Source organism: Anomaloglossus baeobatrachus, chromosome 2, assembly GCF_048569485.1.
Source record: "Anomaloglossus baeobatrachus isolate aAnoBae1 chromosome 2, aAnoBae1.hap1, whole genome shotgun sequence".
Taxonomy (NCBI): Eukaryota; Metazoa; Chordata; class Amphibia; order Anura; family Aromobatidae; genus Anomaloglossus; species Anomaloglossus baeobatrachus.
The window spans coordinates 357,611,776-357,626,536 of NC_134354.1; the positions used below are offsets into that span (position 1 = coordinate 357,611,776).

At 38.1% G+C, this 14,761-nt stretch overlaps 7 non-coding genes across 7 annotated transcripts; all 7 read left to right on the plus strand.

The window, feature by feature from the left end:
• Nucleotides 1-526: 526 nt before the first annotated feature.
• Nucleotides 527-599, plus strand: TRNAV-CAC (transfer RNA valine (anticodon CAC)). The gene has a single exon. It is a non-coding gene; the product is annotated as a tRNA-Val (tRNA).
• Nucleotides 600-1,015: 416 nt separating this feature from the next.
• TRNAV-AAC (transfer RNA valine (anticodon AAC)) lies at nucleotides 1,016-1,088 on the plus strand. Its single transcript has one exon. It is a non-coding gene; the product is annotated as a tRNA-Val (tRNA).
• A 1,166-nt stretch (nucleotides 1,089-2,254) lies between these two features.
• TRNAV-UAC (transfer RNA valine (anticodon UAC)) lies at nucleotides 2,255-2,327 on the plus strand. Its single transcript has one exon. It is a non-coding gene; the product is annotated as a tRNA-Val (tRNA).
• Nucleotides 2,328-3,972: 1,645 nt separating this feature from the next.
• On the plus strand, nucleotides 3,973-4,045 carry TRNAV-AAC (transfer RNA valine (anticodon AAC)). Its single transcript has one exon. It is a non-coding gene; the product is annotated as a tRNA-Val (tRNA).
• A 2,396-nt stretch (nucleotides 4,046-6,441) lies between these two features.
• Nucleotides 6,442-6,514, plus strand: TRNAV-UAC (transfer RNA valine (anticodon UAC)). The gene has a single exon. It is a non-coding gene; the product is annotated as a tRNA-Val (tRNA).
• Nucleotides 6,515-10,290: 3,776 nt separating this feature from the next.
• On the plus strand, nucleotides 10,291-10,363 carry TRNAV-UAC (transfer RNA valine (anticodon UAC)). Its single transcript has one exon. It is a non-coding gene; the product is annotated as a tRNA-Val (tRNA).
• Nucleotides 10,364-12,019: 1,656 nt separating this feature from the next.
• On the plus strand, nucleotides 12,020-12,092 carry TRNAV-UAC (transfer RNA valine (anticodon UAC)). The gene has a single exon. It is a non-coding gene; the product is annotated as a tRNA-Val (tRNA).
• The last annotated feature ends 2,669 nt before the right edge of the window (nucleotides 12,093-14,761 follow it).

Genomic DNA, 14,761 nt, shown 5'->3' on the forward strand with positions numbered 1-14,761 from the left:
AGCCAATACACAGTAACTTTCCATCAGGTTTTATAGAGTAGTGGTCATCACGTCGGCATAACACGCAGAAGGACCTGCGTTCAATCCCCAGTAAAACCAATCTGTTCTTGGTGTTGAAATAATACTCAATTAAACTACAATATATGAAGTTCTTGGCTTTGTTGCCGAATGATGGGATGTTTTGGCTTCCATCCCCAACAGAGCTACGAATTTGTTTTTTTTTTTCCCTGGCGGTCAAAACTTGTCTCTAATTGCCATTACTTTGCAGGCTTTCAGAGGTTTCATAGTGTAGTGGAAATCACGTCTGCTTTACGCACAGAAGGTCCTGGGTTCAATCCCCAGTGAAACCCATGTGTTCTTGGTGTTGAAGTAATCCCCTATCAACCTGCAGTATATAAAGTTCTCGGCTTTGTTGCTGAATAACGGGATGTTTTAGCTTCCATCACCAACAGAGCTACGAATTTGTTTTTTTTCCCCTGGCGGTCAAAACTCGTCTCTAATTGCCATTACTTTGCAGGATTTTAAAGGTTTCATAGTGTAGTGGTCATCACATCTGCTTCACACGCAGAAGGTCCTGGGTTCAATCCCCAGTGAAACCAATCTGTTTTTGGTGTTGAAGTAATTTCCTATCGACTTGTAATATGTGAAATTCTTGGTTTCGTTGCCAAATGACAATACATTTTGGCTTCCATCACAAAGAGAACTACGATTTTGGGTTTCTTTTTTATTGACCATTTTAGCAGAAAACATAATCCCATATTATAAAAATCCTGTTTGTTTCAAAATATATAGTTCCTTTAAATACAAACGCAAACAACTAAACTATGTGGAAAAAAGTAACACATTCAATGTAAACTTCCTTTTAAGCAAAATCCCTTTGTAGGAATAAAACTGGTAAAATATGTAATAATAATTGTAAATGTTTCATTAACCAAAAATACTTTCCTTCAGCAATAAAAATACCCCGTCAGTCACAATTCTGCTCTGCTAGCCAATACACAGTAATTTTTCGTCAGGTTTCATAGTGTAGTGGTCATCACGTCTGCTTAACACGCAGAAGGTCCTGGGTTCAATCCCCAGTGAAACCAATCTGTTCTTAGTGTTGAAATAATACGCTATCCAACTACAATATATGAAGTTCTCGGCTTTGTTGCCGAATGACGGTATGTTTTGGCTTCCATCACAAACAGAACTACAAATTTATTTTTTTTTTTCCCCTGGCGGTCAAAACTCGTCTCTAAATGCCATTACTTTGCAGGATTTCACAGGTTTCATAGTGGAGTGGTCATCATGTCTACTCCACACGCAGAAGGTCCTGGGTTCAATCCCCAGTAAAAACAAGCCGTTTTCGCTGTTGAAGTAATTTGCTATCAACCTGTAATATATGAAATTCTTGGTTTTGTTGCCAACTGATAATATATTTTGGCTTCCCTCACCAAGAGAACTACGATTTTGGGTTTCTTTTTTATTGACCATTTTAGCAGAAAACATAATCCCATATTATAAAAATCCTGTTTGTTTCCAAATATATAGTTCCTTTAAATACAAAAGCAAACAACTAAACTATGTGGAAAAAAGTAACACATTCAATGTAAACTTCCTTTTAAGCAAAATCCCTTTGTAGGAATAAAACTGGTAAAATATGTAATAAAAATTGTAAATGTTTCATTAACCAAAAATACTTTCCTTCAGCAATAAAAAGGCCCCGTCAGTCACAATTCTGCTCTGCTGGCCAATACACAGTAATTTTCAATAAGGTTTCATAGAGTAGTGGTCATCATGTCTGCTTAACATGCAGAAGGTCCTGCGTTCAATACTCAGTAAAACCAATCTGTTCTTGGTGTTGAAATAATACTCCATTAAACTACAATATATGAAGTTCTTGGCTTTGTTGACGAATGATGGGATGTTTTGGCTTCCATCCCCAACAGAGCTACGAATATGTTTTTTTTTTCCATGGTGGTCAAAACTCGCCTCTAATTGCCATTACTTTGCAGGCTTTCAAAGGTTTCATAGTGTAATGGAAATCACGTCTGCTTTACACGCAGAAGGTCCTGGGTTCAATCCACAGTGAAACCCATGTGTTCTTGGTGTTGAAGTAATCCCCTATCAACCTGCAGTATATAAAGTTCTTGGCTTTGTTGCCGAATAACGGGATGTTTTAGCTTCCATCACCAACAGAGCTACGAATTTGTTTTTTTCCCCTGGCGGTCAAAACTCGTCTCTAATTGCCATTACATTGCAGGATTGCAAAGGTTTCATAGTGTAGTGGTCATCACGTCTGCTTTACTCGCTGAAGGTCCTGGGTTCAATCCCCAGTGAAACCAATCTGTTTTTGGTGTTGAAGTAATTTCCTATCGACTTGTAATATGTGAAATTCTTGGTTTCGTTGCCAAATGACAATACATTTTGGCTTCCATCACAAAGAGAACTACGATTTTGGGTTTCTTTTTTATTGACCATTTTAGCAGAAAACATAATCCCATATTATAAAAATCCTATTTGTTTCAAAATATATAGTTCCCATAAATACAAAAGCAAAAGACCAAACTATGGAGAAAAAAGTAACACATTCAATATAAACTTTAATTTAAGCAAAATCCCTTTGTAGGAATAAAACTGGTAAAATATTTAATAATAATTGTAAATGTTTCATTAACCAAAAATACTTTCCTTCAGCAATAAAAAGGCCCCGTCAGTCACAATTCTGCTCTGCTAGCCAATACACAGTAACTTTTCATCAGGTTTCATAGTGTAGTGGTCATCACGTCTGCTTAACACGCAGAAAGTCGTGGGTTCAATCGCCAGTGAAACCAATATGTTCTTAGTGTTGAAATAATACGCTATCCAACTACAATATATGAAGTTCTCAGCTTTGTTGCCGAATGACGGGATGTTTTGGCTTCCATCACAAACAGAACTACAAATTATTTTTTTTTTTTCCCCTGGCGGTCAAAACTCATCTCTAAATGCCATTACTTTGCAAGATTTCACAGGTTTCATAGTGGAGTCGTCATCACGTCTACTTTACACGCAGAAGGTCCTGAGTTCAATCCCCAGTAAAAACAAGCCGTTTTCGCTGTTGAAGTAATTTGCTATCAACCTGTAACAGATGAAATTCTTTGTTTTGTTGCCAACTGATAATATATTTTGGCTTCCATCACCAAGAGAACACGATTTTGGGTTTCTTTTTTATTGACCATTTTAGCAGAAAACATAATCCCATATTATAAAAATCCTGTTTGTTTCAAAATATATAGTTCCTTTAAATACAAAAGCAAACAAATAAACTATGTGGAAAAAAGTAACACATTCAATGTAAACTTCCTTTTAAGCAAAATCCCTTTGTAGGAATAAAATTGGTAAAATATGTAATAAAAATTGTAAATGTTTCATTAACCAAAAATACTTTCCTTCAGCAATAAAAAAGCCCCGTCAGGCACAATTCTGCTCCGCTGGCCAATACACAGTAACTTTCCATCAGGTTTCATAGAGTAGTGGTCATCATGTCTGCTTAACAAGCAGAAGGTCCTGCGCTCAATCCCCAGTGAAACCAATCTGTTTTTGGTGTTGAAGTAATTTCCTATCGACTTGTAATATGTGAAATTCTTAATTTCGTTGCCAAATGACAATACATTTTGGCTTCCATCACAAAGAGAACTACGATTTTGGGTTTCTTTTTTATTGACCATTTTAGCAGAAAACATAATCCTATATTATAAAAATCCTATTTGTTTCAAAATATATAATTCCCATAAATACAAAAGCAAAAGTCCAAACTATGGAGAAAAAAGTAACACATTCAATATAAACTTCAATTTAGGAAAAATCCCTTTGTAGGAATAAAACTGGTAAAATATGTAATAATAATTGTAAATGTTTCATTAACCAAAAATACTTTCCTTCAGCAATAAAAAGGCCCCGTCAGTCACAATTCTGCTCTACTAGCCAATACACAGTAACTTTTCGGCAGGTTTCATAGTGTAGTGGTCATCATGTCTGCTTAACACGCAGAAGGTCCTGGGTTCAATCCCCAGTGAAACCAATCTGTTCTTAGTGTTGAAATAATACGCTATCCAACTACAATATATGAAGTTCTCGGCTTTGTTGCCGTATGACGGAATGTTTTGGCTTCCATCACAAACAGAACTACAAATAATTTTTTTTTTTTTCCCTAACGGTCAAAACTCGTCTCTAAATGCCATTACTTTGCAGGATTTCACAGGTTTCATAGTGGAGTCGTCATCACGTCTACTTCACACGCAGAAGGTCCTGGGTTCAATCCCCAGTAAAAGCAAGCCGTTTTCGCTGTTGAAGTAATTTGCAATCAACCTGTAACATATGAAATTCTTTGTTTTGTTGCCAACTGATAATATATTTTGGCTTTTATCACCAAGAGAACTACGATTTTGGGTTTCTTTTTTATTGACCATTTTAGCAGAAAACATAATCCCATATTATAAAAATCCTGTTTGTTTCAAAATATATAGTTCCTTTAAATACAAAAGCAAACAACTAAACTATGTGGAAAAAAGTAACACATTCAATGTAAACTTCCTTTTAAGCAAAATCCCTTTGTAGGAATAAAACTGGTAAAATATGTAATAAAAATTGTAAATGTTTCATTAACAAAAAATACTTTCCTTCAGCAATAAAAAGGCCCCGTCAGTCACAATTCTGCTCTGCTAGCCAATACACAGTAACTTTCCATCAAGTTTCATAGAGTAGTGGTCATCACGTCTGCTTAACACGCAGACGGTCCTGCGTTCAATCCCCAGTAAAACCAATCTGTTCTTGGTGTTGAAATAATACTCAATTAATCTACAATATATGAAGTTCTTGGCTTTGTTGCTGAATAACGGGATGTTTTAGCTTCCAGCACCAACAGAGCTACGAATTTGTTTTTTTTTCCCCTGGCGGTCAAAACTCTTCTCTAAATGCCATTACTTTGCAGGATTTCACAGGTTTCATAGTGGAGTCGTCATCACGTCTACTTCACACGCAGAAGGTCCTGGGTTCAATCCCCAGTAAAAACAAGCCGTTTTCGCTGTTGAAGTAATTTGCTATCAACCTTTAACATATGAAGTTCTTTGTTTTGTTGCCAACTGATAATATATTTTGGCTTTTATCACCAAGAGAACTACGATTTTGGGTTTCTTTTTTATTGACCATTTTAGAGGAAAACATAATCCCATATTATAAAAATCCTATTTGTTTCAAAATATATAGTTCCCATAAATACAAAAGCAAAAGACCAAACTATGGAGAAAAAAGTAACACATTCAATATAAACTTCAATTTAAGCAAAATCCCTTTGTAGGAATAAAACTGGTAAAATATGTAATAATAATTGTAAATGTTTCATTAACCAAAAATACTTTCCTTCAGCAATAAAAAGGCCCCGTCAGTCACAATTCTGCTCTGCTAGCCAATACACAGTAACTTTTCGTCAGGTTTCATAGTGTAGTGGTCACACGCCTGCTTAACACGCAGAAGGTCCTGAGTTCAATCCCCAGTGAAACCAATCTGTTCTTAGTGTTGAAATAATACGCTATCCAACTCCAATATATGAAGTTCTCGGCATTGTTGCCGAATGATGGTATGTTTTTGCTTCCATCACAAACAGAACTACAAATTATTTTTTTTTTTCCCCTGGCAGTCAAAACTCATCTCTAAATGCCATTACTTTGCAGTATTTCACAGGTTTCATAGTGGAGTGGTCATCACGTCTACTTCACACGCAGAAGGTCCTGGGTTCAATCCCCAGGAAAAACAAGCTGTTTTCGCTGTTGAAGTAATTTGCTATCAACCTGTAGTATATGAAATGCTTGGTTTTGTTGCCAACTGATAATTTATTTTGGCTTCCCTCACCAAGAGAACTACGATTTTGGGTTTCTTTTTTATTGACCATTTTAGCAGAAAACATAATCCCATATTATAAAAATCCTGTTTGTTTCAAAATATATAGTTCATTTAAATACAAAAGCAAACAACTAAACTATGTGGAAAAAAGTAACACATTCAATGTAAACTTCCTTTTAAGCAAAATCCCTTTGTAGGAATAAAACTGGTAAAATATGTAATAAAAATTGTAAATGTTTCATTAACCAAAAATACTTTCCTTCAGCAATAAAAAGGCCCCGTCAGTCACAATTCTGCTCTGCTAGCCAATACACAGTAACTTTCCATCAGGTTTCATAGAGTAGTGGTCATCACGTCTGCTTAACACGCAGAAGGTCCTCCGTTCAATCCCCAGTAAAACCAAACTGTTCTTGGTGTTGAAATGATACTCAATTAAACTACAATATATGAAGTTCTTGGCTTTGTTGCCGAATGATGGGATGTTTTGGCTTCCATCCCCAACAGAGCTACGAATTTGTTTTTTTTTTCCCTGGCAGTCAAAACTCGTCTCTAATTGCCATTACTTTGCAGGCTTTCTAAGGTTTCATAGTGTAGTGGAAATCACGTCTGCTTTACACGCAGAAGGTCCTGGGTTCAAGCCCCAGTGAAACCCATGTGTTCTTGGTGTTGAAATAATCCCCTATCAACCTGCAGTATATAAAGTTCTCGGCTTTGTTGACGAATAACGGGATGTTTTAGCTTCCATCACCAACAGAGCTACGAATTTGTTTTTTTTCCCCTGGCGGTCAAAACTCGTCTCTAATTGCCATTACTTTGCAGGATTTCAAAGGTTTCATAGTGAAGTGGTCATCACGTCTGCTTCACACGCAGAAGGTCCTGGGTTCAATCCCCAGTGAAACCAATCTGTTTTTGGTGTTGAAATAATTTCCTATCGACTTGTAATATGTGAAATTCTTGGTTTCGTTGCCAAATGACAATACATTTTGGCTTCCTTCACAAAGAGAACTACGATTTTGGGTTTCTTTTTTATTGACCATTTTAGCAGAAAACATAATCCCATATTATAAAAATCCTACTTGTTTCAAATTATATAGTTCCCATAAATACAAAAGCAAAAGACCAAACTATGGAGAAAAAAGTAACACATTCAATATAAACTTCAATTTAAGCAAAATCCCTTTGTAGCAATAAAACTGGTAAAATATGTAATAATAATTGTAAATGTTTCATTAACTAAAAATACTTTCCTTCAGCAATAAAAAGGCCCCGTCAGTCACAATTCTGCTCTGCTAGCCAATACACAGTAACTTTTTGTCAGGTTTCATAGTGTAATGGTCACACGTCTGCTTAACACGCAGAAGGTCCTGAGTTCAATCCCCAGTGAAACAAATCTGTTCTTAGTGTTAAAATAATACGCTATCCAACTACAATATTTGAAGTTCTCGACTTTGTTGCCGAATGACGGGATGTTTTGGCTTCCATCACAAACAGAACTACAAATTATTTTTTTTTTCCCTGGCAGTCAAAACTCGTCTCTAATTGCCATTACTTTGCAGGCTTTCTAAGGTTTCATAGTGTAGTGGAAATCACGTCTGCTTTACACGCAGAAGGTCCTGGCTTCAATCCCCAGTGAAACCCATGTGTTCTTGGTGTTGAAATAATCCCCTATCAACCTGCAGTATATAAAGTTCTTGGCTTTAATGCCGAATAACGGGATGTTTTAGCTTCCATCACAAACAGAGCTACGAATTTGTTTTTTTTCCCCTGGCGGTCAAAACTCGTCTCTAATTGCCATTACTTTGCAGGATTTCAAAGGTTTCATAGTGTAGTGGATTTAAGCTAAATCCCTTTGTAGGAATAAAACTGGTAAAATATGTAATAATAATTGTAAATGTTTCATTAACCAAAAATACTTTTTTGGTTAAAAACATAATCCCATATTATAAAAATCCTATTTGTTTCAAAATATATAGTTCCCATAAATACAAAAGCAAAAGACCAAACTATGGAGAAAAAAGTAACACATTCAATATAAACTTCAATTTAAGCAAAATCCCTTTGTAGGAATAAAACTGGTAAAATATGTAATAATAATTGTAAATGTTTCATTAACCAAAAATACTTTCCTTCAGCAATAAAAAGGCCTCGTCAGTCACAATTCTGCTCTGTTAGCCAATACACAGTAACTTTTCGTCAGGTTTCATAGTGTAGTGGTCATCACGTCTGCTTAACACCCAGAAGGTCCTGGGTTCAATCCCCAGTGAAACCAATCTGTTCTTAGTGTTGAAATAATATGCTATCCAACTACACTATATGAAGTTCTCGGCATTGTTGCCGAATGATGGTATGTTTTGGCTTCCATCACAAACAGAACTACAAATTATTTTATTTTTTTTCCCCTGGCGGTCAAAACTCGTCTCTAAATGCCATTACTTTGCAGGATTTCATAGGTTTCATAGTGGAGTGGTCATCACGTCTACTTCACACGCAGAAGGTCCTGGGTTCAATCCCCAGTAAAAACAAGCCGTTTTCGCTGTTGAAGTAATTTGCTATCAACCTGTATTATATGAAATTTTTTGTTTTGTTGCCAACTGATAATATATTTTGGCTTCCCTCACCAAGAGAACTACGATTTTGGGTTTCTTTTTTATTGACCATTTTAGCAGAAAACATAATCCCATATTATAAAAATCCTGTTTGTTTCAAAATATATAGTTCCTTTAAATACAAAAGCAAACAACTAATCTATGTGGAAAAAAGTAACACATTCAATGTAAACTTCCTTTTAAGCAAAATCCCTTTGTAGGAATAAAACTGGTAAAATATGTAATAAAAAATTGTAAATGTTTCATTAACCAAAAATACTTTCCTTCAGCAATAAAAAGGCCCCGTCAGTCACAATTCTGCTCTGCTAGCCAATACACAGTAACTTTCCATCAGGTTTCATAGAGTAGTGGGCATCACGTCTGCTTAACACGCAGAAGGTTCTCCGTTCAATCCCCAGTAAAACCAAACTGTTCTTGGTGTTGAAATGATTCTCAATTAAACTACAATATATGAAGTTCTTGGCTTTGTTGCCGAATGATGGGTTGTTTTGGCTTCCATCCCCAACAGAGCTACGAAATTGGGTTTTTTTTTCCCTGGCAGTCAAAACTCATCTCTAATTGCCATTACTTTGCAGGCTTTCTAAGGTTTCATAGTGTAGTGGAAATCACGTCTGCTTTACACGCCGAAGGTCCTGGGTTCAATCCCCAGTGAAACCCATGTGTTCATGGTGTTGAAATAATCCCCTATCAACCTGCAGTATATAAAGTTCTTGGCTTTATTGCCGAATAACGGGATGTTTTAGCTTCCATCACCAACAGAGCTACGAATTTGTTTTTTTTCCCCTGGCGGTCAAAACTCGTCTCTAATTGCCATTACTTTGCAGGCTTTCAAAGGTTTCATAGAGTAGTGGTCATCATGTCTTCTTCACACGCAGAAGGTCCTGGGTTCAATCCCCAGTGAAACCAATCTGTTTTTGGTGTTGAAGTAATTTCCTATCGACTTGTAATATGTGAAATTCTTGGTTTCGTTGCCAAATGACAATACATTTTGGCTTCCTTCACAAAGAGAACTACGATTTTGGGTTTCTTTTTTATTGACCATTTTAGCAGAAAACATAATCCCATATTATAAAAATCCTATTTGTTTCAAATTATATAGTTCCCATAAATACAAGAGCAAAAGACCAAACTATGGAGAAAAAAGTAACACATTCAATATAAACTTCAATTTAAGCAAAATCCCTTTGTAGGAATAAAACTGGTAAAATATGTAATAATAATTGTAAATGTTTCATTAACTAAAAATACTTTCCTTCAGCAATAAAAAGGCCCCGTCAGTCACAATTCTGCTCTGCTAGCCAATACACAGAAACTTTTCATCAGGTTTCATAGTGTAGTGGTCACACGTCTGCTTCACATGCAGAAGGTCCTGAGTTCAATCCCCAGTGAACCCAATCTGTTCTTAGTGTTGAAAAAATACGCTATCCAACTACAATATTTGAAGTTCTCGGCTTTGTTGCCGAATGACGGGATGTTTTGGCTTCCATCACAAACAGAACTACAAATTATTTTTTTTTTTCCCCTGGCGGTCAAAACTCGTCTCTAAATGCCATTACTTCGCAGGATTTCACAGGTTTCATAGTGGAGTCGTCATCACGGCTACTTCACACGCAGAAGGTCCTGCGTTCAATCCCCAGTAAAACCAATCTGTTCTTGGTGTTGAAATAATACTCAATAAAACTACAATATATAAAGTTCTTGGCTTTGTTGCCGAATGATGGGATGTTTTGGCTTCCATCCCCAACAGAGCTACGAATTTGTTTTTTTTTTCCCTGGCGGTCAAAACTCGTCTCTAATTGCCATTACTTTGCAGGCTTTCAAAGGTTTCATAGTGTAGTGGAAATCACGTCTGCTTTACACGCAGAAGGTCCTGGGTTCAATCCCCAGTGAAACCCATGTGTTCTTGGTGTTGAAATAATCCCCTATCAACCTGCAGTATATAAAGTTCTTGGCTTTGTTGCCGAATAACGGAATGTTTTAGCTTCCATCACCAACAGAGCTACGAATTTGTTTTTTTTCCCGTGGCGGTCAAAACTCGTCTCTAATTGCCATTACTTTGCAGGATTTCAAAGGTTCCATAGTGCAGTGGTCATCACGTCTGCTTCACACGCAGAAGGTCCTGGGTTCAATCCCCAGTGAAACCAATCTGTTTTTGGTGTTGAAGTAATTTCCTGTCGACTTGAAATATGTGAAATTCTTGGTTTCGTTGCCAAATGACAATACATTTTGGCTTCCATCACAAAGAGAACTACGATTTTGGGTTTCTTTTTTATTGACCATTTTAGCAGAAAACATAATCCCATATTATAAAAATCCTGTTTGTTTCAAAATATATAGTTCCTTTAAATACAAAAGCAAACAACTAAACTATGTGGAAAAAAGTAACACATTTAATGTAAACTTCCTTTTAAGCAAAATCCCTTTGTAGGAATAAAACTGGTAAAATATGTAATAAAAATTGTAAATGTTTCATTAACCAAAAATACTTTCCTTCAGCAATAAAAAGGCCCCGTCAGTCACAATTCTGCTCTGCTAGCCAATACACAGTAACTTTCCGTCAGGTTTCATAGAGTAGTGGTCATCACGTCTGCTTAACACGCAGAAGGTCCTGCGTTCAATCCCCAGTAAAACCAATCGTTTCTTGGTGTTGAAAATATACGCTATCCAACTACAATATATGAAGTTGTCGGCTTTGGTGCCGAATGACGGGATGTTTTGGCTTCCATCACAAACAGAACTACAAATTATTTTTTTTTTCCCCTGGCGGTCAAAACTCGTCTCTAATTGCCATTACTTTGCATGATTTCACAGGTTTCATAGTGGAGTGGTCATCATGTCTACTTCAAACGCAGCAGGTCTTGGGTTCAATCCCCAGTAAAAACAAGCCGTTTTAGCTGTTAAAGTAATTTGCTATCAACCTGTAATATATGAAATTCTTGGCTTTGTTGCCAACTGATAATATATTTTGGCTTCCATCACCAAGAGAACTACGATTTTGGGATTCTTTTTTATTGACCATTTTAGCAGAAAACATAATCCCATATTATAAAAATCCTGTTTGTTTCAAAATATATAGTTCCTTTAAATACAAAAGCAAACGACTAAACTATGTAGAAAAAAGTAACACATTCAATGTAAACTTCCATTTAAGCAAAATCCCTTTGTAGGAATAAAACTGGTAAAATATGTAATAAAAATTGTATATGTTTCATTAACCAAAAATACTTTCCTTCAGCAATAAAAACGCCCCGTCAGTTACAATTCTGCTCTGCTAGCCAATACACAGTAACTTTCCATCTGGTTTCATAGAGTAGTGGTCATCACGTCTGCTTAACACGCTAAAGGTCCTGCGTTCAATCTCCAGTAAAACCAATCTGTTCTTGGTGTTGAAATAATACCCAATTAAATTACAATATATGAAGTTTTTGGCTTTGTTGCCGAATGATGGGATGTTTTGGCTTCCATCACCAACAGAGCTACGAATTTGTTTTTTTTTTTTCCCTGGCGGTCAAAACTCGTCTCTAATTGCCATTACTTTGCAGGCTTTCAAAGGTTTCATAGTGTAGTGGAAATCACGTCTGCTTTACACGCAGAAGGTCCTGGGTTCAATCCCCAGTGAAACCCATGTGTTCTTGGTGTTGAAATAATACCCTATCAACCTGCAATATATAAAGTTCTTGCCTTTGTTGCCGAATAACGGGATGTTTTAGCTTCCATCACCAACAGAGCTACGAATTTGTTTTTTTTCCCCTGGCGGTCAAAACTCGTCTCTAATTGCCATTACTTTGCAGGATTTCAAAGGTTTCATAGTGTAGTGGTCCTCATGTCTGCTTCACAGGCGGAAGGTTCTGGGTTCAATCCCCAGTGAAACCAATCTGTTTTTGGTGTTGAAGTAATTTTCTATCGACTTGTAATATGTGAAATTCTTGGTTTCGTTGCCAAATGACAATACATTTTGGCTTCCATCACAAAGAGAACTACGATTTTGGGTTTCTTTTTTATTGACCATTTTAGCAGAAAACATAATCCCATATTATAAAAATCCTGTTTGTTTCAAAATATATAGTTCCCATAAAAACAAAAGCAAAAGACCAAACTATGGAGAAAAAAGTAACACATTCAATGTAAACTTCCATTTTAGCAAAATCCCTTTGTAGGAATAAAACTGGTAAAATATGTAATAAAAATTGTAAATGTTTCATTAACCAAAAATACTTTCCTTCAGCAATAAAAAGGCCCCGTCAGTCACAATTCTGCTCTGCTAGCCAATACACAGTAACTTTTCGTCAGGTTTCATAGTGTAGTGGTCATCATGTCTGCTTAACCCGCAGAAGGTCCTGGGTAGAGATGAGCGAACTGGTCCCAGTTCGGCTCGAGGTCGGTTCGGCGAATGCAGGTCCCGTTCGAGTTCGGTTCGACGAACCGAACTCGAACCGCATAGGAAACAATGGCAGGCGTTCACAAACACATAAAAACACCTAGAAAACACCCTCAAAGGTTTCCAAAAGGTGACCAACAACTCACAACACAAACACATGGGAAAGTGACAAGGACATATACTCATGCGAAAACAAAAGAGCAGAACAAGGAAAAAGAGGAGGACACACAGATATATGAGTATATGCAAGGAAACATCGATGCCATTATTGTGCAACTTGAGCCCTGCTCATTTTAGGCTTCCAATCTGGATAAATTGCCTGAGCTCGCCACGTACGCCTTGGGGATCTTGTCGTGTCCTGCAGCCAGCGTTCTCTCGGAATCTGTCTTCAGTGCTGCTGGGGGTCTGCTGGCAGATAAGCACACGTGTCTGTCCACTGACAATGTGGACATGGCTCTCAGAGGACTTTTCTTCCCCTGGGTCTGCCAGGGGAGGCGAAAGACACGCATATTTTTGAGAGTGCTTCATGCAAAGCATCTTTTTCTTTTTCAAAAGGGGGGTCAACTGATGCCAGTCAAGTGGGGTGTGTGTGGCCCAATTAGTGGCAACGAGGGAGACTGTGGTTGGAGTCCCCTCGCTGTGTTTCTAAAAGAACCAAGATGAACAAGTCATGGCTCTCAGAGGACTTTTCTTCCCCTGGGTCAGCCAGGGGACGGGAAAGGCACGCGTATTTTTGAGAGTGCTTCATGCAAAGCATCTTTTTCTTTTTCAATATGGGGGTCAACTGATGCCAGTCAAGTGGGGTGTGTGTGGCCCAATTAGTGGCAACGAGAGAGACTGTGGTTGGAGTCTCCTCGCTGTGTTTCTAAAAGCACCAAGATGAACAAGTCATGGCTCTCAGAGGACTTTTCTTCCCCTGGGTCAGCCAGGGGACGGGAAAGGCACGCGTATTTTTGAGAGTGCTTCATGCAAAGCATCTTTTTCTTTTTCAAAAGGGGGGGTCAACTGATGCCAGTCAAGTGGGGTGTGTGTGGCCCAATTAGTGGCAACAAGGGAGACTGTGGTTGGAGTCCCCTCGCTATGTTTTACATGATTTTCGAAGGGCATGACATGCCTAAGAGGTTGAGTTTCATCATCTGCAACTTGTTGGCAACAGAAAGGCTGCCTTTACACCCTTTTGAGACCGAGGATTTTCGAGACCTTATGCCCATTGCAGTGCCCCAAGAGCCGATGGCCAGTCGTCACTCCTTCTCCAAGAAAGGCATGCCCGCGCTACCACAGGAGGTCGCACACAACCTCACCGATTCCTTGAGAAACTCTGTGTGTGACAGGGTGCATTTCAACACAGATACTTGGACCAGTAAGCATGGACAGGGGAGTTACATGTTGCTGACTGGGCACTGGGTAACTATGGTGAGAGATGGAGAAGGGTTTGCTGTACAAGTCTTGCCGTCCCCACGACTTGTGTGTCAATCCTTCCTCTGTATGTACAAGTTCCTCCACTGCTTCTGCCTCCTCAACCTCGTGTGGGTCCTCCACCTCGGCCCAAACCCTGTGTGGTCAGGCCACCCTTCCTTGTAACTGCGCCCAAGGAATCCCACACACCTCCTTACTATGCTGGCAGCAGAGCTCAAGGCCATCAGGCGGTCAAATGTTTACTTTGAAATGTAGGGGAAATGTGAGACACCGCTGAGGAATTGTGGATGGTTAGCTCTGGAGAGTGAGACCGAGTTTCATCAATGGTTGTCTACAGTCAACCAGCAGTCAGGAAAGGTCGGGTGCGACAATGATGCAAACCAGTCTGCGACCCTTCTTCAGGGCAATGTGACACACGTGCCTTGTATGGCTCACGTGTTGAACCTGGTTGTCCAGCAATTTTTAAAATACCATCCCGGCCTACATGGCCTTGTGCAGC